The sequence below is a fragment of the Hyla sarda genome, unplaced genomic scaffold (assembly GCF_029499605.1).
Source record: "Hyla sarda isolate aHylSar1 unplaced genomic scaffold, aHylSar1.hap1 scaffold_376, whole genome shotgun sequence".
Classification (NCBI taxonomy): domain Eukaryota; kingdom Metazoa; phylum Chordata; class Amphibia; order Anura; family Hylidae; genus Hyla; species Hyla sarda.
Genome location: NW_026610395.1, coordinates 99958 through 123340, shown reverse-complemented (window position 1 = coordinate 123340; position 23383 = coordinate 99958). Strand labels below are relative to the sequence as shown.

General features: G+C 44.6%; 5 non-coding genes and 1 pseudogene across 5 annotated transcripts; all 6 read right to left on the bottom strand.

The window, feature by feature from the left end:
- Positions 1-1032: 1032 nt before the first annotated feature.
- LOC130332400 (U2 spliceosomal RNA) lies at positions 1033-1216 on the bottom strand. Its single transcript, XR_008875099.1, has one exon. It is a non-coding gene; the product is annotated as a U2 spliceosomal RNA (small nuclear RNA).
- An 8027-nt stretch (positions 1217-9243) lies between these two features.
- Positions 9244-9434, bottom strand: LOC130332438 (U2 spliceosomal RNA). Its single transcript, XR_008875130.1, has one exon. It is a non-coding gene; the product is annotated as a U2 spliceosomal RNA (small nuclear RNA).
- A 2081-nt stretch (positions 9435-11515) lies between these two features.
- LOC130332437 (U2 spliceosomal RNA) lies at positions 11516-11706 on the bottom strand. Its single transcript, XR_008875129.1, has one exon. It is a non-coding gene; the product is annotated as a U2 spliceosomal RNA (small nuclear RNA).
- Positions 11707-13803: 2097 nt separating this feature from the next.
- On the bottom strand, positions 13804-13994 carry LOC130332435 (U2 spliceosomal RNA). The gene has a single exon (XR_008875128.1). It is a non-coding gene; the product is annotated as a U2 spliceosomal RNA (small nuclear RNA).
- Positions 13995-16084: 2090 nt separating this feature from the next.
- LOC130332399 (U2 spliceosomal RNA) lies at positions 16085-16270 on the bottom strand. Its single transcript, XR_008875098.1, has one exon. It is a non-coding gene; the product is annotated as a U2 spliceosomal RNA (small nuclear RNA).
- A 5391-nt stretch (positions 16271-21661) lies between these two features.
- LOC130332405 (U2 spliceosomal RNA) lies at positions 21662-21879 on the bottom strand (annotated as a pseudogene).
- Positions 21880-23383: the final 1504 nt, after the last annotated feature.

Here is a 23383-nt window from a genome sequence, read left to right as displayed (position 1 = left end):
TCGTCTAATGCATACCCCATCAGTGCAGCAATGCTTATTCAATACCGCCAGCAGATGGAGACACTGGGGGATAATTTTCTAAGGATTTATACTGATTTTTCCTGTCTGAATTTGTCGCACAGAAAGTTGCAGGCCAAATATGTGTGACATTTCTGCGACTTTAGCTTCTAGAGCATTTTTACAACATTATACATAGGTGCTGAATACATAAAAAGCGACTGTTCAGCGACAGACAAGTCGCATCGGCTGAAAGTAGGCCAGAATGTCAGTCCATGTTGGAGCAGGTTTAGATACAGTCTAAAGCATAGATCTCAAAGTCTGTGCACAGAATTTAGCAAGGGCCTCGCACCTTCTGATGCATCAGGTAGGTGCACTATAGCATAGCCTAACCCTCTGTACTTTGGTCTATATTGATGCGGGACATAGACAGCCAGCTGATGACCAATCCATTAGTGCAATGGATGGCTGGAAGCATTTGTCTTTGCCTTTGCAATACCACAGAAGCAATGCATGGTCAATGTACAGCAATGACACACCTGTGTGAACAGCCAGGAGACCCCCCCATGTTATGTTACATAGTTACATAGTTAGTACGGTCGAAAAAAGACATATGTCCATCAAGTTCAACCAGGGAATTAAGGGGTAGGGGTGTGGCGCGATATTGGGGAAGGGATGAGATTTTATATTTCTTCATAAGCATTAATCTTATTTTGTCAATTAGGAACATTCAGCACCCACCCGCTATCAAGGCAGCTGCCTATCATGTCATGCCCTACCTGCACAGGTGTGCTGGCTACTCAAATGATCCAATTAAGGAGGCCATTTAGTCAGCAGCAGCAGAAGTCCTGTGCCTGGACGCTCCAACAGCGGCCAGACACAAGCAGAAGCAGCAGAAGCAGCAGCAGCACCACCTTTTGTTTTTTGGCTGCTGCAGCAGCAGCAGCAGCAGCAAGGCCCACAGGGCTGGCTAGCTGGCTAGCCAGCAAGCAGGTAGCAATGAAAGTAGGAATCTTTCTTTTTAACCCTGTAAGGGGGTGGTGCACTGTACCCGAAGATACTGCCATATCGGGTCAATGCATAGGGCGACGGAAGCAAGCTTCGAAATCGGCCCCCGTTCTCAAAAATCCATTTAATATATGGTCCCCAGATAGGGGACGTATCAGATATTAAACTGATAAGAACAGATTTTTTTTTTTTTTTTTTATCTAAAGCCGAGGAACGTGCTTTCGATTCACCCAAAGTGCAAGAAAAAGTGCAAACGTGTTACACTAAAAAAACGTGCACAAAGGATGCGGTCTATCGCAAGCCCTTCTCCGATAGGAGAGAGGCCCCCCAACAAACCTTACCCTTCGCCTCCGGACCAAAAGGTACCTGCGAGGTTCCAGGTTCGATGTCCCTTTTCGCCGAAGCTACTAGGGGACCACAAATGCTCCCGGCATCCCCCTTGGCGTTAGCCAAGGTATCTGCCCGCAGAGCCGATTACGGTAGGTACCCTGCAAAAGCAGGAGTACCCGGGGTGTTTGCAGGGAGGTGCGGAACCTAATGGCCACACACACCTCCCCTAGACCGCCAGGAGGGCTACCGCATCCTGACCAATCCTGTGAACACACAACACGCAAAAAGTGACACAGTGAGACAAAAAAGAAATAAATAAGTGAATGTGTGCAGATATACTGCCCGGACATCCGGCCGGATCTATAAAAATTTCTCTGATCCTAGCCAGAAGGCCGGGAATCAAGAGGTGAGTGCCACAAGGTGAAGAGATTATGGTGCCCGTGCTTCAACTCAGTGAGTCTATCCTCCCAGTGAGTTTCGGCACCTCGGGGTCACCACTCCCCGAGGCACAAAAGTACCTCGGCTCTAGACCCTCTCAGCCTCATGGCGAGACCCGGAGGGAACAGGTCACATCGGGGCAGCCGTCGAGCTGATTCCTCAGAACCAGCGCCGGAAAGCCCTGGTACACCTGCATCCTCCGTGCAGCACCCATCCCCACCAGCATGAAAAACTGATAAGAACAGATTTTTTTTTTTTTTTTTTTTTTTTTTTTTTTTCCTCAGTTACAGACTATTGTTTGGACGATCATCAGGTCACCTACCAAGACTCGTCACTTAAAACAATATCTGAAAAAACATCATGCGGAAAAAACTAACTAAGGGAACCGAGTGCCAAGAAAAAGTGACCAAACAACAAAACAAAAAAACATGTTAAAAACAATCACAGAAATTGGTCAAAAACTTACAGCTTTCTCCTTTACGTACTTCTTATAAATTTTTCCATCGTGTATGCATCCAGATTTTCTCCGCTTCTTCTTCACCAATTCTCTTTTTGTCCAGTAGAAAGATAGTAAAAATCCTTCCTAAAAACAATCTTTTCAATTCCCTCGGAGAAATAACAACATTTTTAAAAACAAGCAAATTGCGTGAGTCCCATAAAACCTCTTTAAAAACAGAAAAAAGAATCCAATTAGTACGTGTATCTTCCTTTTTACTAAGATCTTGACCAATAAAAACTTTCTCAAAAGAAAAACTGTTATATCCAGTGAGTTGGATTAAAAACTTCTTTAAAAACATAAAAAATTCTTTTGCATAAAAACAGTCCCAATAAAGGTGCACTAAGTCTTCTCTACCTCCACAACCCTCTCTTGGGCATCTGTCACTTATTCTCAAACCTCTTCCATTTAAAAAAGATCGGGTTGGGAGGCAGCCATGAAAGGACATCCAACTAACGTCTTTTTGTCTGTTTGATAGTCCAATAACTTTAAAAAACTTCCAAAGCTTCACAGACTGAGCATTAGTGCAGAATGGTACTTCATATAATCTCTCATTTTTCCTTATTTCTTGTTCTATTTTCTTTTTATCAGGTTCACCTAAAGAGCTCAAACCAAATTGATCATTGAAAGACCTGAGGAGCACATAGAAGGTAGGTATCACATGTGCTATGGGTCTCCTCAAATCCCTCTCACACCAGCCCCATTTGGAAAACAACCATCCTGCAAGGTATTTACTCATGTCTGCCGCCCTATTATTGCACTGTATGAATTTAAAAATTAAAAGAAAATAGTGCACCTTTAAAAACAGATCAATGTTTGGAAAGTTATATCCGCCCAAATTCATACTCTTCATCACTTCTTCTCTTCTCATTTTCTCCATCTTAGACCCCCAGAAGAACACAAAAAGCTTCCTTGTGACTCTCCTAGTCCATAACTTCCCTGGAGGAAGCACCATAGCCGTATACAAGAGAAGCGGTAGGATTACAGACTTAATGATAAGAACTTTCCCTTTAAGTGACAAGTTCCTTAACCTCCAGAAGGATAGCTTCTTCTCAATTTTACTGTCCAAAGTCTCATAACTTTTCTTTCCTTTGAGGTCTTTATCAAATATCACTCCTAGCACTTCAATGTCTTCTTTTTCCTTAACACCATCCACTACTATATTCTCTTGGTTCCCAAAACTGCATAATTGGCACTTCCCCCAGTTCACATTCATCCCAGCCACACAACAAAAAATCCTCACATGCAAATTTACTCTGTTGAGATCTGCTTGGGATGTACAAGTAAAAACCACATCGTCCATATAACTTAAAACCTTTAACTTACTACCATCACTACCTGGAATAAAAACACCACTCACACATTTATCTTTCTGCACATTCTTCAACAGGCCCTCTATAACGCATATAAACAGAATTGGGGAGAGTGGGCATCCCTGTCTGACTCCAGACAAGACATTAAAAGCAGGCCCCACATGCCCATTTACTAAAATCTGACTTGTCACCCCATGATAAAAACTCATAATAACAGATAATAACTTTTCTGGAATACCTAAGTGTTTTAAAGCAATGAACATAAAATCATGTGCAACCTTATCATAAGCCTTTTCGAAATCTATGGACTCAACAAACAGTGCATTCTTGTTAAAGTTACTGTAATAAATAGAGTCTCTTAAAAGCAATAAATTATCTGTTATTTTTCTTTTCGGTACTGCACAAACTTGGTATTCTCCCACAAGGTGGTCCACTACATCACTCAGTCTATTAGCCACAATCTTAGCAATTATCTTGTAGTCACAATTTAATAAAGTTATAGGTCTCCAATTTTTAAGATCTCTGCCATCACCTTTTTTATGAATTAATGTTATGACCCCTTTCTTCATAGATTCAGCTAAAACACCTGAGTTAAAAACATATTGCACCACCCGTGTAAACTCTTTACTTAAAATATTCCAGAACGCGGAATAAAACTCAGCGGGGAGACCATCACAGCCTGGTGTCTTCCCTTTGGCCATCTTATCCAGGGCCTGCTTGATCTCCCCTTCACTAACATCATCAATCAAAAAATCTACTTTTTCAACAGGAACATTATTCTCCAAAATATTACAATAATCATTCATCTCCGTCTCACTGGCTCTGCTCTTATTACCAAAGAGTGTCTCATAAAATCTGCCAATCTCCTTCACCATCTCCTCTCCAAAAACTTCCCCCGTAGGGGTAAAAACAGATTTAAAAACACCTTTAGCATTAAAACATTTTTTAAAGAAATACCGTGTACACTGCTCATTTTCTTCTAGGTGCTGCACTTTAGACTTATATACAATATTCCTTCCCTTTTCCAACAACCTTTTTTTCATCTCCCCCTTCACCTTAACAATCTCATCCTCCACCTCCACACCAACACGTTTAAACTTATAGAGAGTCTCTAACCGGGATACAAGCCTTTCATCACTCCTCCTCTTCTCTTGTGCTCTCTTTATGCAAAACATCTTAAAGAAATTAGAAAACTCTCCTTTAGCCCATTCCCACCACACTAAGACATTACTAAAATCAGGTTGTTTAGAAACACAGGATAAAAACACATGATTAAAACCAGCCATTACTTCCTCATCTTCCAATAGACTTACATTTAATTTCCAGAGCCCCCTCCCAAAATGAAGGGACTCTGTGACACTTATCTCAGCCGACACCATCTTGTGGTCTGAGAAAGTTGACATCATTTGATTGCACCGGACCACCTTAATCCCATCAGAGACCAGGATGTAATCGATCCGGGATTTACAGCGGCCACTATCTGATATGTACGTATATCTTTCATCAGTGCTAACCATCAGTCCAACATCAGTAAAATGCAAGTCTTGAATAATTTGATTTAAAACATTGGAAGTAATATCAGTTCTAACCTCAGCAGAGCTCTCACGATCATTGACGGATCTAATGCAGTTAAAATCGCCAACAATAATAGTATCTTCACGACCAGGGATAAAAAACTTAAGGGACTCTAAAAAAGACAAACGTGCTTGTTTTTCTGCTGGAGCATACACATTAAAAATTCTCATCCTCTGGCCCAAAACCTCAAAAATTAAAACCATACAACGACCAGGTACTAAAGTTTGGCAATTTAAAACTTTAATGTCCCTGTTTCGCAATAAAATCCCAACACCTTCATTTTTGTTTTCTGCACATGTGGACCAGAAGGACTGCCCACACTTCCACTCATTTGCATAAGGTGCTGACTTTATTGCACACTCCTGTAAACATATCACATCACTTCTAACATTCTCAAGAATATCAAAAATTGCAGCTCTCCTAATTTCAGACTCAATACTTCTTACATTAATAGTTGTTACAACCAAAGTCATAATAACTAGGAAAAGAAAACCAAATGCTTTAAAATCCATCTTAACTTAGAAATTAACATTTTGGCCTTCAACTTTCCTATGTAAACTTGCAAAACAATCAGGCGACCCTATGTTAGAGTCCCTGTCTATTTCATTATCACTACCAAGAACAAGGGCTTCCTGATCCTCAGACCAGCTCCCTGTCTTACACCTTTTATTCACAACCTGCACATCCTCATCTTCCTCCTCCTCTTCTTCCTTACTGCGAGAAACTCTCTGACCAGGTGTTAGAGATCTCTGAGATGACCCAACAACTTCCATTCCCTCCTCCTCCCCCACAATTGGGTTTGGACATTCAATATCATCCATAGCCTCTTCACTAGAAAGAACATCACCATACACTGTCTCAATTTTCTCCACCACTTTCACTTTTTTTGCTTTTTTCTTTTTCACCAAGGTAAATTCACCTCCCACACCTGTCTCCTCACCAGTCACAGCAGTGGAAACACCCTCCTCCCCTGACCTCTCCTGAGTGCTAATGTGCTCCACTATCACAGAACTTTCCTCAGCCACCTGTGCCACATTAACACTCACACTCACACTCTCACCAACTCCAGGAACAAACCTCCCTCCCCCTTTTTCTCTTTGTTCTCCTCTATTCCCAGCTGCATCAGCATAACTTCTCTTCTTTTTATACCACATATAACAGCCTCTTGCCAAATGTTCCTCACTTCCACAGATATCACATGTCTTCTTCTCTGTACAAATACTTGCTTCATGACCAGTTTTCCCACAATTTCTGCAACATTCTCCTTTCTCAGGGCAATAATCCTGCACATGGCCATAGGCATGGCACTTTCTACAATATTGCAACTGGCCTTCATAAAAGCAGAAACCTCTCTCTCCTCCGATAGAAAACACCTGTGGTATGCTCTTCCTTCCATCTTGCATTCCTTCATCTTTTTTAAATTTTACAATAAACTTTCTCTTACAATTAAAGTACCCAAACTTGTTCTTAAGTCTTCCTATAAATTTCACTTCCTCGCAATACCGGAACAAAAAGTTTGTAACCATTTCATCAGAAACCTTAGGATTATACATGTGGACAATTACTACCTTTGTTGTATTCATAAATAACGGTTCCACTTTAATCTTCTTCATTATAGCAGGCTCACTTTTCCTCTTCATTTCTTCAAGATCCATATAGACTCTCTGGCAAATCTCAGAACCACAAAAAGTAATATCATAAATTCCTTGCCTAGGAAAATCCTGTATAGCCAATACATTCCATACCTGTAGGTAATCAAGCTTGCGAAGAATCTCCACAACGATTTGGTCAAGTCCGATCGTCCCCCGGTGCTCGCCAGGAACGTAGATCCGCACCGTGTCCTCAAGTCCACGCGCCTTCTCGCTCATTTTTGCAGGTAAAACCCACGATCGCAGCTCAGCAACAATCCAGGGCCCCCCGTAAAGAGGGCCCCGATCACCACTCCTTTCAACCCAAACCACGCACAGAAATCCACACGTGATCTTAGCCAAAAGGCCGAGAAGCGATAACCGTGAAAGGGGCGGGCCCAACAAGGTCCCCTTCATGGGCACTATCACTGCTTGCTGTCAGGGAGGCTGCCAGACAATTTTCCATGCACACTCTGGGCTGGGGGGCAGTCAACCACCAGTACACACAGCAGAACCTAAACCCATACCATTATTGCTAAGCAGCAAGACAGGGGCCCATTGCACTCCCACGGGGCCTTTTTAAATGCAATCCATAACCCGGATTTGCCAGGAACCCTTCTTACTCCTCCTACTTGCATGTGACACTGGGCTTAGGATCTGCATAGGAAACACACACACACAAGCACACACCTACCTTTGTTGCCTGCAGATGCCTCCTTGGCTGTCCCCAAACGGTATCAAACCAACACCCACGGGAAGCTGTAAGCATAGAGGACATGCCTGCACCCCATTGGACTTACCTGTGTGGGTTAAATCCGGGTTATTTGACAACCTATGGCGGTGATGGTTCTGCTCAGGCAGAGCAGTGCTGATGCTCCTCATAAAGCTGTCGCTGCTGTGAAGGTTCTAGGTGACATCACAATCCCTATGGTTACATACACAACAAAGCTGGGTTGTTGTTGTTTACACTCTGCAAGGCCTGTGGAAGTGAGTGACATCATAGCACTGTAGTTCTGAGGGTTCTAGATGGATGCAACAATCTCCTGTTGCTTCTATGAAGGCCATAATAGACGACATCACCAAACAGCTCCATAGTCACATACACAGCAAAGGAGAGATGTTGTTTACACCTAGTGATGTCAGTGGTATTGAGTGACATCACAGCACAGTGCTAAGGCTCCTGGGCCTGGACACAGCAGCGGCTGCAATATCTCAACGGAGAATACGTTTATATATATGTGTGTGTGTGCGCGTATATATATATATATATATATATATATATATATATATATATATATTTCTCCGCCGAAATCACTTTTAAACCCATTTCCACCTTTTTTTCCCTTCTCTTCCTCTTACTTTTTTTTCACGTTTTTTTACGTTTTTCTCCTTTTCGCCTCTTTTCTGGGCGTATTATTCTTCTTTTTCTTCGTCTAATGCATACCCCATCAGTGCAGCAATGCTTATTCAATACCGCCAGCAGATGGAGACACTGGGGGATAATTTTCTAAGGATTTATACTGATTTTTCCTGTCTGAATTTGTCGCACAGAAAGTTGCAGGCCAAATATGTGTGACATTTCTGCGACTTTAGCTTCTAGAGCATTTTTACAACATTATACATAGGTGCTGAATACATAAAAAGCGACTGTTCAGCGACAGACAAGTCGCATCGGCTGAAAGTAGGCCAGAATGTCAGTCCATGTTGGAGCAGGTTTAGATACAGTCTAAAGCATAGATCTCAAAGTCTGTGCACAGAATTTAGCAAGGGCCTCGCACCTTCTGATGCATCAGGTAGGTGCACTATAGCATAGCCTAACCCTCTGTACTTTGGTCTATATTGATGCGGGACATAGACAGCCAGCTGATGACCAATCCATTAGTGCAATGGATGGCTGGAAGCATTTGTCTTTGCCTTTGCAATACCACAGAAGCAATGCATGGTCAATGTACAGCAATGACACACCTGTGTGAACAGCCAGGAGACCCCCCCATGTTATGTTACATAGTTACATAGTTAGTACGGTCGAAAAAAGACATATGTCCATCAAGTTCAACCAGGGAATTAAGGGGTAGGGGTGTGGCGCGATATTGGGGAAGGGATGAGATTTTATATTTCTTCATAAGCATTAATCTTATTTTGTCAATTAGGAACATTCAGCACCCACCCGCTATCAAGGCAGCTGCCTATCATGTCATGCCCTACCTGCACAGGTGTGCTGGCTACTCAAATGATCCAATTAAGGAGGCCATTTAGTCAGCAGCAGCAGAAGTCCTGTGCCTGGACGCTCCAACAGCGGCCAGACACAAGCAGAAGCAGCAGAAGCAGCAGCAGCACCACCTTTTGTTTTTTGGCTGCAGCAGCAGCAGCAGCAGCAAGGCCCACAGGGCTGGCTAGCTGGCTAGCCAGCAAGCAGGTAGCAATGAAAGTAGGAATCTTTCTTTTTAACCCTGTAAGGGGGTGGTGCACTGTACCCGAAGATACTGCCATATCGGGTCAATGCATAGGGCGACGGAAGCAAGCTTCGAAATCGGCCCCCGTTCTCAAAAATCCATTTAATATATGGTCCCCAGATAGGGGACGTATCAGATATTAAACTGATAAGAACAGATACTACACTTGATCTTAGCCAAAAGGCCGAGAAGCGATAACCGTGAAAGGGGCGGGCCCAACAAGGTCCCCTTCATGGGCACTATCACTGCTTGCTGTCAGGGAGGCTGCCAGACAATTTTCCATGCACACTCTGGGCTGGGGGGCAGTCAACCACCAGTACACACAGCAGAACCTAAACCCATACCATTATTGCTAAGCAGCAAGACAGGGGCCCATTGCACTCCCACGGGGCCTTTTTAAATGCAATCCATAACCCGGATTTGCCAGGAACCCTTCTTACTCCTCCTACTTGCATGTGACACTGGGCTTAGGATCTGCATAGGAAACACACACACAAGCACACACCTACCTTTGTTGCCTGCAGATGCCTCCTTGGCTGTCCCCAAACGGTATCAAACCAACACCCACGGGAAGCTGTAAGCATAGAGGACATGCCTGCACCCCATTGGACTTACCTGTGTGGGTTAAATCCGGGTTATTTGACAACCTATGGCGGTGATGGTTCTGCTCAGGCAGAGCAGTGCTGATGCTCCTCATAAAGCTGTCGCTGCTGTGAAGGTTCTAGGTGACATCACAATCCCTATGGTTACATACACAACAAAGCTGGGTTGTTGTTGTTTACACTCTGCAAGGCCTGTGGAAGTGAGTGACATCATAGCACTGTAGTTCTGAGGGTTCTAGATGGATGCAACAATCTCCTGTTGCTTCTATGAAGGCCATAATAGACGACATCACCAAACAGCTCCATAGTCACATACACAGCAAAGGAGAGATGTTGTTTACACCTAGTGATGTCAGTGGTATTGAGTGACATCACAGCACAGTGCTAAGGCTCCTGGGCCTGGACACAGCAGCGGCTGCAATATCTCAACGGAGAATACGTTTATATATATGTGTGTGTGTGCGCGTATATATATATATATATATATATATATATATATATATATATATTTCTCCGCCGAAATCACTTTTAAACCCATTTCCACCTTTTTTTCCCTTCTCTTCCTCTTACTTTTTTTTCACGTTTTTTTACGTTTTTCTCCTTTTCGCCTCTTTTCTGGGCGTATTATTCTTTTTCTTCTTTTTTTTCGTCTAATGCATACCCCATCAGTGCAGCAATGCTTATTCAATACCGCCAGCAGATGGAGACACTGGGGGATAATTTTCTAAGGATTTATACTGATTTTTCCTGTCTGAATTTGTCGCACAGAAAGTTGCAGGCCAAATATGTGTGACATTTCTGCGACTTTAGCTTCTAGAGCATTTTTACAACATTATACATAGGTGCTGAATACATAAAAAGCGACTGTTCAGCGACAGACAAGTCGCATCGGCTGAAAGTAGGCCAGAATGTCAGTCCATGTTGGAGCAGGTTTAGATACAGTCTAAAGCATAGATCTCAAAGTCTGTGCACAGAATTTAGCAAGGGCCTCGCACCTTCTGATGCATCAGGTAGGTGCACTATAGCATAGCCTAACCCTCTGTACTTTGGTCTATATTGATGCGGGACATAGACAGCCAGCTGATGACCAATCCATTAGTGCAATGGATGGCTGGAAGCATTTGTCTTTGCCTTTGCAATACCACAGAAGCAATGCATGGTCAATGTACAGCAATGACACACCTGTGTGAACAGCCAGGAGACCCCCCCATGTTATGTTACATAGTTACATAGTTAGTACGGTCGAAAAAAGACATATGTCCATCAAGTTCAACCAGGGAATTAAGGGGTAGGGGTGTGGCGCGATATTGGGGAAGGGATGAGATTTTATATTTCTTCATAAGCATTAATCTTATTTTGTCAATTAGGAACATTCAGCACCCACCCGCTATCAAGGCAGCTGCCTATCATGTCATGCCCTACCTGCACAGGTGTGCTGGCTACTCAAATGATCCAATTAAGGAGGCCATTTAGTCAGCAGCAGCAGAAGTCCTGTGCCTGGACGCTCCAACAGCGGCCAGACACAAGCAGAAGCAGCAGAAGCAGCAGCAGCACCACCTTTTGTTTTTTGGCTGCAGCAGCAGCAGCAGCAGCAAGGCCCACAGGGCTGGCTAGCTGGCTAGCCAGCAAGCAGGTAGCAATGAAAGTAGGAATCTTTCTTTTTAACCCTGTAAGGGGGTGGTGCACTGTACCCGAAGATACTGCCATATCGGGTCAATGCATAGGGCGACGGAAGCAAGCTTCGAAATCGGCCCCCGTTCTCAAAAATCCATTTAATATATGGTCCCCAGATAGGGGACGTATCAGATATTAAACTGATAAGAACAGATACTACACTTGATCTTAGCCAAAAGGCCGAGAAGCGATAACCGTGAAAGGGGCGGGCCCAACAAGGTCCCCTTCATGGGCACTATCACTGCTTGCTGTCAGGGAGGCTGCCAGACAATTTTCCATGCACACTCTGGGCTGGGGGGCAGTCAACCACCAGTACACACAGCAGAACCTAAACCCATACCATTATTGCTAAGCAGCAAGACAGGGGCCCATTGCACTCCCACGGGGCCTTTTTAAATGCAATCCATAACCCGGATTTGCCAGGAACCCTTCTTACTCCTCCTACTTGCATGTGACACTGGGCTTAGGATCTGCATAGGAAACACACACACAAGCACACACCTACCTTTGTTGCCTGCAGATGCCTCCTTGGCTGTCCCCAAACGGTATCAAACCAACACCCACGGGAAGCTGTAAGCATAGAGGACATGCCTGCACCCCATTGGACTTACCTGTGTGGGTTAAATCCGGGTTATTTGACAACCTATGGCGGTGATGGTTCTGCTCAGGCAGAGCAGTGCTGATGCTCCTCATAAAGCTGTCGCTGCTGTGAAGGTTCTAGGTGACATCACAATCCCTATGGTTACATACACAACAAAGCTGGGTTGTTGTTGTTTACACTCTGCAAGGCCTGTGGAAGTGAGTGACATCATAGCACTGTAGTTCTGAGGGTTCTAGATGGATGCAACAATCTCCTGTTGCTTCTATGAAGGCCATAATAGACGACATCACCAAACAGCTCCATAGTCACATACACAGCAAAGGAGAGATGTTGTTTACACCTAGTGATGTCAGTGGTATTGAGTGACATCACAGCACAGTGCTAAGGCTCCTGGGCCTGGACACAGCAGCGGCTGCAATATCTCAACGGAGAATACGTTTATATATATGTGTGTGTGTGCGCGTATATATATATATATATATATATATATATATATATATATATATTTCTCCGCCGAAATCACTTTTAAACCCATTTCCACCTTTTTTTCCCTTCTCTTCCTCTTACTTTTTTTTCACGTTTTTTTACGTTTTTCTCCTTTTCGCCTCTTTTCTGGGCGTATTATTCTTCTTTTTCTTCTTTTTTTTCGTCTAATGCATACCCCATCAGTGCAGCAATGCTTATTCAATACCGCCAGCAGATGGAGACACTGGGGGATAATTTTCTAAGGATTTATACTGATTTTTCCTGTCTGAATTTGTCGCACAGAAAGTTGCAGGCCAAATATGTGTGACATTTCTGCGACTTTAGCTTCTAGAGCATTTTTACAACATTATACATAGGTGCTGAATACATAAAAAGCGACTGTTCAGCGACAGACAAGTCGCATCGGCTGAAAGTAGGCCAGAATGTCAGTCCATGTTGGAGCAGGTTTAGATACAGTCTAAAGCATAGATCTCAAAGTCTGTGCACAGAATTTAGCAAGGGCCTCGCACCTTCTGATGCATCAGGTAGGTGCACTATAGCATAGCCTAACCCTCTGTACTTTGGTCTATATTGATGCGGGACATAGACAGCCAGCTGATGACCAATCCATTAGTGCAATGGATGGCTGGAAGCATTTGTCTTTGCCTTTGCAATACCACAGAAGCAATGCATGGTCAATGTACAGCAATGACACACCTGTGTGAACAGCCAGGAGACCCCCCCCCCCCCCCCCCCCATGTTATGTTACATAGTTACATAGTTAGTACGGTCGAAAAAAGACATATGTCCATCAAGTTCAACCAGAGAATTAAGGGGTAGGGGTGTGGCGCGATATTGGGGAAGGGATGAGATTTTATATTTCTTCATAAGCATTAATCTTATTTTGTCAATTAGGAACATTCAGCACCCACCCGCTATCAAGGCAGCTGCCTATCATGTCATGCCCTACCTGCACAGGTGTGCTGGCTACTCAAATGATCCAATTAAGGAGGCCATTTAGTCAGCAGCAGCAGAAGTCCTGTGCCTGGACGCTCCAACAGCGGCCAGACACAAGCAGAAGCAGCAGAAGCAGCAGCAGCACCACCTTTTGTTTTTTGGCTGCAGCAGCAGCAGCAGCAGCAAGGCCCACAGGGCTGGCTAGCTGGCTAGCCAGCAAGCAGGTAGCAATGAAAGTAGGAATCTTTCTTTTTAACCCTGTAAGGGGGTGGTGCACTGTACCCGAAGATACTGCCATATCGGGTCAATGCATAGGGCGACGGAAGCAAGCTTCGAAATCGGCCCCCGTTCTCAAAAATCCATTTAATATATGGTCCCCAGATAGGGGACGTATCAGATATTAAACTGATAAGAACAGATACTACACTTGATCTTAGCCAAAAGGCCGAGAAGCGATAACCGTGAAAGGGGCGGGCCCAACAAGGTCCCCTTCATGGGCACTATCACTGCTTGCTGTCAGGGAGGCTGCCAGACAATTTTCCATGCACACTCTGGGCTGGGGGGCAGTCAACCACCAGTACACACAGCAGAACCTAAACCCATACCATTATTGCTAAGCAGCAAGACAGGGGCCCATTGCACTCCCACGGGGCCTTTTTAAATGCAATCCATAACCCAGATTTGCCAGGAACCCTTCTTACTCCTCCTACTTGCATGTGACACTGGGCTTAGGATCTGCATAGGAAACACACACACAAGCACACACCTACCTTTGTTGCCTGCAGATGCCTCCTTGGCTGTCCCCAAACGGTATCAAACCAACACCCACGGGAAGCTGTAAGCATAGAGGACATGCCTGCACCCCATTGGACTTACCTGTGTGGGTTAAATCCGGGTTATTTGACAACCTATGGCGGTGATGGTTCTGCTCAGGCAGAGCAGTGCTGATGCTCCTCATAAAGCTGTCGCTGCTGTGAAGGTTCTAGGTGACATCACAATCCCTATGGTTACATACACAACAAAGCTGGGTTGTTGTTGTTTACACTCTGCAAGGCCTGTGGAAGTGAGTGACATCATAGCACTGTAGTTCTGAGGGTTCTAGATGGATGCAACAATCTCCTGTTGCTTCTATGAAGGCCATAATAGACGACATCACCAAACAGCTCCATAGTCACATACACAGCAAAGGAGAGATGTTGTTTACACCTAGTGATGTCAGTGGTATTGAGTGACATCACAGCACAGTGCTAAGGCTCCTGGGCCTGGACACAGCAGCGGCTGCAATATCTCAACGGAGAATACGTTTATATATATGTGTGTGTGTGCGCGTATATATATATATATATATATATATATATATATATATATATATATATATTTCTCCGCCGAAATCACTTTTAAACCCATTTCCACCTTTTTTTCCCTTCTCTTCCTCTTACTTTTTTTCCACGTTTTTTTACGTTTTTCTCCTTTTCGCCTCTTTTCTGGGCGTATTATTCTTCTTTTTCTTCTTTTTTTTCGTCTAATGCATACCCCATCAGTGCAGCAATGCTTATTCAATACCGCCAGCAGATGGAGACACTGGGGGATAATTTTCTAAGGATTTATACTGATTTTTCCTGTCTGAATTTGTCGCACAGAAAGTTGCAGGCCAAATATGTGTGACATTTCTGCGACTTTAGCTTCTAGAGCATTTTTACAACATTATACATAGGTGCTGAATACATAAAAAGCGACTGTTCAGCGACAGACAAGTCGCATCGGCTGAAAGTAGGCCAGAATGTCAGTCCATGTTGGAGCAGGTTTAGATACAGTCTAAAGCATAGATCTCAAAGTCTGTGCACAGAATTTAGCAAGGGCCTCGCACCTTCTGATGCATCAGGTAGGTGCACTATAGCATAGCCTAACCCTCTGTACTTTGGTCTATATTGATGCGGGACATAGACAGCCAGCTGATGACCAATCCATTAGTGCAATGGATGGCTGGAAGCATTTGTCTTTGCCTTTGCAATACCACAGAAGCAATGCATGGTCAATGTACAGCAATGACACACCTGTGTGAACAGCCAGGAGACCCCCCCATGTTATGTTACATAGTTACATAGTTAGTACGGTCGAAAAAAGACATATGTCCATCAAGTTCAACCAGGGAATTAAGGGGTAGGGGTGTGGCGCGATATTGGGGAAGGGATGAGATTTTATATTTCTTCATAAGCATTAATCTTATTTTGTCAATTAGGAACATTCAGCACCCACCCGCTATCAAGGCAGCTGCCTATCATGTCATGCCCTACCTGCACAGGTGTGCTGGCTACTCAAATGATCCAATTAAGGAGGCCATTTAGTCAGCAGCAGCAGAAGTCCTGTGCCTGGACGCTCCAACAGCGGCCAGACACAAGCAGAAGCAGCAGAAGCAGCAGCAGCACCACCTTTTGTTTTTTGGCTGCAGCAGCAGCAGCAGCAGCAAGGCCCACAGGGCTGGCTAGCTGGCTAGCCAGCAAGCAGGTAGCAATGAAAGTAGGAATCTTTCTTTTTAACCCTGTAAGGGGGTGGTGCACTGTACCCGAAGATACTGCCATATCGGGTCAATGCATAGGGCGACGGAAGCAAGCTTCGAAATCGGCCCCCGTTCTCAAAAATCCATTTAATATATGGTCCCCAGATAGGGGACGTATCAGATATTAAACTGATAAGAACAGATAAGGTTTCAACAAAATTTAATTGAATAATTAAGAAACCATACAAAATTTAAAATGCAAAATAATAAAAGGTTCACAAAAGTTTTAAAATACAAATAATAAAACCAGTAATAAAAGGAGAAAAAATAAAAATGGCAGGATAAAACATTATACAAATATCATAAAAACTGATTATACTGTTATTTCGTTCCATAGAGGCAGACACCACATGGATGCTGCCTCGCTGGCCCCCAACTGTTTCTTGTCTCTTAGGTAATAGATGTACATCTCACTCAGGGCCAGCTTTATACAGTTTTTAACATCAATAAAATCATGTTTAAAAAGTAAGATGTTCCTAACTTTCCAGATGGCATTTTTAAAACAATTAATAATCATCCAGCAGATCATCTGCTGTTTAAAATTGGGGCAGTTAAAAAGACCGTAAAAGACACATTCGTGATTAAAATCTTTTAGGCCGCAGGCCCACTTCAAAAGTGGGCCTACCTTCCTCCAAAGCTCCCGTGCAAAAGGGCAGTTCCAAAATATGTGCAGCACCGTTTCGTCCACTCCGCAGCCATCTCTCGGGCACTTGGCTCTCGCCACCAGTCCTCGCCTGTGCTGGAACTCACGAGTAGGGAGGCACTGGTGGACGATTGCCCAGGCAAGATCCCTGTGTACATTCGCCAGAAACTTCCCGTACACGTTCCGCCATACCTTTTTGGATCTTGCCTGTGTGAAATTGGACACTGCCAGGGTAACCTCACTCCGCCTGAGGACCTTTGATACCTTTCTCTGGTCCCCCAGTATGTCAGGCTCCAAATCTTGGAGACCTAGGAGCCTGACTGTCTTTTCCAACACCACATAATGTTTTGGGGGACACAGAAGCACCGGAGCGTTCAGAGGGATGCGCAACCATCTTTTAAAAACCATGCCCGCAGCGTACCTTAAAAAGCAGCTAAAAATGCCATCGGATTTAATAATTTTAAAACAGAAACAGAAATACTTTATGTAAAAGAAAGTAAAAAGGTTAGGAACATCTTTCCCGCCATTATCTTTACTTTTGTACATAAAATCACGCTTTAATTTCTCCATTTTTGAACCCCATAAAAAGGTAAAAACAATTCTAGTTACTTTTTTAATGTATAAAATAGATGGAGGAAATACCATGGCAATGTATAGCATAATAGGGAGTAAAACCATCTTTATTATTAAAATCTTCCCCTCCATGGTAAGGTTTCTAAGATTCCACATTAAAATCTTCTTCTCCATCTTAGCTATAGCTGAATCCCAGTTAGGGCTCCCATCATTGACCTGGTTAAAAACAATACCTAAAACTTTAATTTGATCCTGTTGCATTGTGACTCCTGGGGTGATGGATGAATCCCAGGAGCCAATATAAAAACAGTCACATTTATCTGTGTTTAGCTTAAAACCAGAGACCTCGCAGAAATAGCTGGTGTTCCTCAATGCCCCCCTCATGGATGGAGAGTCCGGGCACAGTATGGTGACATCATCCATGTACCCCAACACCTTTAGATGGGTCCCTCCTCCACCAGGTATCGGTACGCCTCTTACTACCCAGTCTTTTCTGAGGAGGGCCATCAGTGGTTCGATTGCGCAAATAAAAAGGAGTGGGGACAGGGGGCAGCCCTGTTTGACACCTGATAAAAGAGGAACACCGCTGGTTAAAAAGCCATTAACAGAGACTTGACTAAAACAGGATCGGTATAAAAGCATGATTCGGCTTAAAATCGTTTCAGGCACTGCCATCTTTTTAAGAACTAACAACAGGTATTCATGGGAGACCCTATCAAAGGCTTTTTCAAAGTCTAAGGATAAAATTGCTACAGTTTGATTTCTATCCTTAAAATACCATAAAACATCTCTTAAAATATTTAGGGATTCAGCTATAGACCTTCCAGGTACCCCACAAACCTGATTTGGGTGAATTAATTTATGAATAAAAGGTTTAAAACGGACAGCTAATAACTTGGCTAAAACTTTATAATCGACATTAAAAAGTGTGATGGGGCGCCAATTTTTTAGCATATCCTTTTCACCTTTTTTAAAAAGTAATGATACAATCCCCCTCCTCCAGGAAGGGGGAAGTTCATTAACAATAAAAGTTTCTTTATACAATAAAACCATATCATCCTTTAAAATATCCCAAAAAGCTAAATAAAATTCGATGGGTAAACCATCTTCCCCAGGGGCCTTCCCACTAGAAAAACTTTTAAAAACAAATAAAAGTTCAACTAAGTTAAGATCACGGGATAAAACCTCCTGGTCTAAAACATCTAGCTTAAAATCAAGGGAATTAAGAACATGTTCTAAAAAGGATGGATTAAGATCTTTCTTATTAAAAAGAAGCTGGTAGAAGTTAAAAACTACATCTAACATGCCTTTTGGAGTGGATTCACCCTCAAGGTTTTGGATGATATCCCTCCTATTCATCACTTTTTTAAAAAAGAAACGGGAACATTTCTCGCCCTCCTCCAGGTGCTGCACATGTGAGTTAAAAATGATTTGTTTCCCTTTCTTTTCTATGGCATGTTTTATTTCAGTTTTAAGGTTTAAAATATCATTTTCTACATCCATACCAGCTTCTTTCAATTTAAAAAGTACATTTAAACGCATGTTAAGAACATAAAACCACTGTTTTTCCATTTTTGCCTTCTTCTTACCTGCTTTGATAAAAAAAAATCTGATTTTAGATTTGGTGCCCTCCCACCAGTGCAGCATAGGCTCGTGGGGTTTTCTTTGTGATTGCCAGCACTGGTACGTCCGCACAAACTCCTCTTTTATCTCAGGGTCCTCTAGGAGTGTGGTGTTTAATCTCCAGAGGCCCCTTTTTGCTTTTTGCTCCCCCTCTAGCTCCAGGCCCACCAAGAGGAGCTTATGATCAGAGAAGATATTCTGCTCGAGCGTGCATTTCAGGGGTTTAAAAGCTCTAGAGGAAAAAATAAAATCGATTCTGGAGCTCACTCTTCCATTGGACCATGTGGCGCCCGGGTCCTCCGGCAAGAGATCCTTCCAGCAATCTTTCAAATTAAAATCATCAATAAAATTTTTAAGCAGGTAAGAAGTGCGGTCTTTACGATTAATATCCCCACCCTGCCGGTGTTCCCCATCACGTATGCAGTTAAAATCACCTCCCACCAGCAGGGGAGAAGACCCAACACAAAACAGTGGTAAAATTTCAAATAGTTCTGCCCGATCCTGTTTATCAGGAGGGGCATACACATTTAAAACACGAATTAAAAGTCCATTAAAATATAGATGAATTAAAAGAGCTCTGCCAGGCACAATCTCAGTTACTGTATGAATAGAAAAGGACTGGCCTCGGCAGAGCAGCCCAACACCCACAGAACGACAGTCATTTGCACCGGACCATATGGATGGGCCCAGCTTCCAGTCTTCTTTTAAGTCTTTATAGTCCATTTTACTAGGGATTCCACATTCTTGTAGCAGGCAAAGGTCAAAGTCACATGTCTCTAGATAAGAAAATAAAGCAGCCCTGCGATCAGGGCTCTTTAAGGACCTCACATTGAGTGAGGCAATTTTTACAGGGATAGGCATAGTTTATGGAGAGTCAGTGCTTGGAGAATCAAAGTCAATAATAAGCTGCGTACCGTCATCCCCCGCCTGCGGGGTCATCAGCTCCTTGATGTTCTGAGGGTCGGAGCTTGAGATCGATGATGCCCCGACCCTGAGCTCGCTCTCGTCCGAACTACGGCACGCCGCTTTCCTTTGAATGTCTTCCTCTTCTTCTTCTCTTTGTCTTTTAAATGTCACACTGCTGTCCATATCCTCTGTGTTGCTCTCACTCGATGTAATCTCTGGCCCCCGGCTGATGGATCTGCGTCTTCTTTCATCATTTGACGACTGGAACTGCTGCACAGGGGCCTGTGAGGCCTCTTTTCCGGAACCTTTGCCGCTACCTTGGGAAGTTTTCATCGCTTGTTCCCCAGCAAGCGTTGCTGAGGACTGTTGCTCCAACTTCCCCATCGATCGACGATGGCCAGTTTTACCCACCGGGTCCACTGCTGGCGGGGCAGCAAACCCTGGTTTGGCGCCACTTGTCTTCTTGGCCCTGTCCTGTATAGGCGGAGTAACAGGACCGGGCTCAGACCTGGCCACCTGGCTCCCCTTCCGGCGGGCTTTCACCGGGGCCTCTTCGTCCGGAGCAGGGCGACCCTGGGCCAAGCCAGTACCTGGCTTATGCTGCAATTTTGGGTCCACCTTTGCCCCCACCGAGGCCCGTCGGCTGCCACCCGCCACAGGTGAGCCCCCTTCAGAAGTTTCGGCGGGCTCTTGAGCCAGGTAGGAAGTCGATCGACGTCTTTCAATTTCCCGGGCAGTAAACTCGATTACCCGCCCGGGCTTCGTGGAATCCCCATGGCCTCCCCCTAGCACTACCACCGGTGGGCCCCCCGATGGAGCACCAGAGGTCTTGGGCCTGGACCCATCAGTACCTGCCATCTGGGGTTTGGGCATCTTAAAAAAGGACGTCTTTTGTCCTGTCCCCTCTTTGGGTGGGCCCAGCCTTGACCCACCCATCGTAGTTTTTGCTTTATGGGGACAGGAATTAAAATCGTGATTTTCCTCTCCGCAGAGGTTGCACCTTATCGTATGGCTACATCTTGAGGCTATGTGACCTTCTTGGCCACACCTATTGCAGCGAATCACACGCTCCGCGCCGCAGGTCTCCTGGGTGTGGCCAAACCTCAAGCAATTTCGGCAATACATAGGCATTTGAGGATAGAACAGGAAGCCCCGAACTCTCCCGATGGCAAAATTTGGGGGCGGATGGCAAAGACCCCCAATACCACCGGGATCCTTACGGAGCTTGACCCAGAACTTCCTCTTGCCGTTCCAGAACCGCACGGAGTTCAAGATTTTGTTTGCGAATCGCACCTCTTCGCAGTATCGCCGAAGAAAAGTGGCTATATCCTCCGTGGTCACATGAGGGCTGTGCATAGCCACCACCAACGGTATATGTTCCTCACCATAGAGGAACTGGAACGAAAGACCGTCGAGTCGATCGTCCCTCTGGTCCGCACCAGACAAGGTTGCATAGATGTTATCGCAACACGCCGTGGCCGTGAAGGTGACGGTATACAGGCCACGGCTTTCCTGGTCATTTAGACACAGGATGTCCTCCCTATTGAGGCGGAAGTAGTCAAGAAGAATCACCTCCGCAATGAAGCGGAGGTTCTTCAACTGACGATGGCTCTCCGACACCTCTATGCGGATGGTATTTCGCATCGACATTTCCCCAGAGGGGAAAGCCCAGGAGAACGGCATCTTCCACACCCAGGGACTAAGCCCCTTCCCCAATAGCAGCAGGGGCTCGGAATCCCGCTATAAAAGCGGAACCCTTACCCAAGGCAGAGGTCGGGGGTACCCTAGGTGCTTCCGAAGCTACAGGTAACGCTCAACGTACCAAAAATGCCTTCTGAGACACAAGGTCCCAGAGACAGGGGGATCGCAACCCGTTGTCCGTGGACTAAGCCCGCTCCCCAATAGCAGCAAGGGGGTGAAGTCCCTCTGTAAGGAGAGACAATCCCCCAAGGCCGAGAAGCGGGGTACCACAGACACCTTCCGACCAGACCAAGTGAGCAGATACTACACTTGATCTTAGCCAAAAGGCCGAGAAGCGATAACCGTGAAAGGGGCGGGCCCAACAAGGTCCCCTTCATGGGCACTATCACTGCTTGCTGTCAGGGAGGCTGCCAGACAATTTTCCATGCACACTCTGGGCTGGGGGGCAGTCAACCACCAGTACACACAGCAGAACCTAAACCCATACCATTATTGCTAAGCAGCAAGACAGGGGCCCATTGCACTCCCACGGGGCCTTTTTAAATGCAATCCATAACCCGGATTTGCCAGGAACCCTTCTTACTCCTCCTACTTGCATGTGACACTGGGCTTAGGATCTGCATAGGAAACACACACACAAGCACACACCTACCTTTGTTGCCTGCAGATGCCTCCTTGGCTGTCCCCAAACGGTATCAAACCAACACCCACGGGAAGCTGTAAGCATAGAGGACATGCCTGCACCCCATTGGACTTACCTGTGTGGGTTAAATCCGGGTTATTTGACAACCTATGGCGGTGATGGTTCTGCTCAGGCAGAGCAGTGCTGATGCTCCTCATAAAGCTGTCGCTGCTGTGAAGGTTCTAGGTGACATCACAATCCCTATGGTTACATACACAACAAAGCTGGGTTGTTGTTGTTTACACTCTGCAAGGCCTGTGGAAGTGAGTGACATCATAGCACTGTAGTTCTGAGGGTTCTAGATGGATGCAACAATCTCCTGTTGCTTCTATGAAGGCCATAATAGACGACATCACCAAACAGCTCCATAGTCACATACACAGCAAAGGAGAGATGTTGTTTACACCTAGTGATGTCAGTGGTATTGAGTGACATCACAGCACAGTGCTAAGGCTCCTGGGCCTGGACACAGCAGCGGCTGCAATATCTCAACGGAGAATACGTTTATATATATGTGTGTGTGTGCGCGTATATATATATATATATATATATATATATATATATATATTTCTCCGCCGAAATCACTTTTAAACCCATTTCCACCTTTTTTTCCCTTCTCTTCCTCTTACTTTTTTTTCACGTTTTTTTACGTTTTTCTCCTTTTCGCCTCTTTTCTGGGCGTATTATTCTTCTTTTTCTTCTTTTTTTTCGTCTAATGCATACCCCATCAGTGCAGCAATGCTTATTCAATACCGCCAGCAGATGGAGACACTGGGGGATAATTTTCTAAGGATTTATACTGATTTTTCCTGTCTGAATTTGTCGCACAGAAAGTTGCAGGCCAAATATGTGTGACATTTCTGCGACTTTAGCTTCTAGAGCATTTTTACAACATTATACATAGGTGCTGAATACATAAAAAGCGACTGTTCAGCGACAGACAAGTCGCATCGGCTGAAAGTAGGCCAGAATGTCAGTCCATGTTGGAGCAGGTTTAGATACAGTCTAAAGCATAGATCTCAAAGTCTGTGCACAGAATTTAGCAAGGGCCTCGCACCTTCTGATGCATCAGGTAGGTGCACTATAGCATAGCCTAACCCTCTGTACTTTGGTCTATATTGATGCGGGACATAGACAGCCAGCTGATGACCAATCCATTAG